This window comes from Apium graveolens, chromosome 4 (genome assembly GCF_009905375.1).
Source record: "Apium graveolens cultivar Ventura chromosome 4, ASM990537v1, whole genome shotgun sequence".
Lineage (NCBI taxonomy): Eukaryota > Viridiplantae > Streptophyta > Magnoliopsida > Apiales > Apiaceae > Apium > Apium graveolens.
The window spans coordinates 261,453,693-261,455,379 of NC_133650.1; the positions used below are offsets into that span (position 1 = coordinate 261,453,693).

The 1,687-nt window shown below is 41.7% G+C and overlaps 1 non-coding gene across 1 annotated transcript; it reads left to right on the top strand.

The window, feature by feature from the left end:
- Window positions 1-942: 942 nt before the first annotated feature.
- On the top strand, window positions 943-1,049 carry LOC141723092 (small nucleolar RNA R71). Its single transcript, XR_012576084.1, has one exon. It is a non-coding gene; the product is annotated as a small nucleolar RNA R71 (small nucleolar RNA).
- The last annotated feature ends 638 nt before the right edge of the window (window positions 1,050-1,687 follow it).

Genomic DNA, 1,687 nt, shown 5'->3' on the forward strand with positions numbered 1-1,687 from the left:
TTTTCTTCTACAACCTTTTAGGAAAAGGAGGTAGAGGATATATCTGTTTCTCCCCTGTATTACCCTCGGGAGGAGTGTGTTTCACAGTAGTCTTCCTTGGTTCCACTTCTGCTTCCTTCTGCACTTCTTCCTCAGCCACAGCCTCATCTTCCAAAACTTGAGATTTTTCGGTATTTGCAACCTTCCTAGACCTCAAAATGATTGCCTTAACCTGCTATTTAGCTTCCTTCTTGCCTGGGACTTCAGTATAACTAGGATGTGTCCCAGGTTGACGATTCAAAAAGACATTGGCAATCTGCCCAATTTGATTCTCCGAGGTCTTAATAGACACCACTTGGCTCTTGCACATGAGCCTCAACTCCTCCAATTCAAATTTTTCATTAGACTGCTGCAGCTGGAGTTGTTGTCGTGGTGTATATTACATTTGCTGAAAACCAGGAGGGTTGTATTATTTGCTGGATACTGCTGATAAGGCTGTTGAACCGCATTCTGAGAATTACTCCAACTGAAATTAGGATGGTTGCGGTTGTTGGGATGATATGTGGCTGGCACTGGCTGCTGCGACCTCTGAAAGTTGCTTATGAACTAGCTGATTCGCTAGAAATAGCACACTGCTCCGTCTCATGCACACCAGTACAAAGCTCACAGACACTAGTGATCTGATTAACTCCATAATTAGCCAAGGAATCCACCTTCATCGTCAAAGCCTTAAGCTTAGCAGCTATAGCAGTAGCTGCATCTACGTCCAGAATTCCTACTATATTATCCTGAGGTAGTCTTTGAGAAGGATTCTGGTACTCATTAGCAGCCATCAGTTCAATCAATTCATAAGCTTCATTGTAGCTTTTAGCCCACAAGGCTCCTCCTGATGTCGCATCAAACATGGGTCTAGACGTAGCACCCAAACCATTATAGAAACAATTTATGATCATCTAGTCAGGCATCCCATGATGAGGACACTTTCTTAGCATCTCCTTATATCTCTCCCAAGCCTCACACAAAGACTCTCGAGACTGCTGAGCAAATTGAGTAAGAGCATTCCTGATTGCAGCCGTTTTTGCCATAGGAAAGAACTTAGTAAGGAACTTCTGTGCCAAATCTTTCTATTTAGTGATAGAGCCTGGTGGTAGAGAATGTAACCAGCTCTTATTTTTATCCCTCAGTGAGAATTGGAAGAGCCTTAGCTTTATAGCATCTTCAGACACTCCATTAAACTTGAAGGTGTCGCAAATCTCGATAAAATCTCTGATGTGCATGTTGGGATCTTCTATAGGAGAACCCCCAAACTGAACTGAATTATGTATCATCTGAATCGTGCTAGCCTTGAATTTAAAAGTGTTATCCATGATGGATGGTCTGACAATGCTAGACTGGAATGCTAGACTGGATATCATTGATCTTTGGTTGAGAATAGTCCATCAAAACCTTTGGATTCACTTCTGGTTCACCCATTGCAACAGGAGCTTTATCTTCTTTCTCAACTACGATTTCTTCTTCAACTTTCTCCTCTGTAATAATTTCTTCAAAAATTTCCTTAGGTACTACTACTTCTTCCTCAGCTTTATCCAGTGTTTTCTTACGAGACCGAGAACGCGTATGCATACATGCTCGCTAGAGTACCTGAAACAAGTCAAGGAAATAATTAAGTAACAATGTCCAAGTCACTGAACTTTAACGAACACTGATG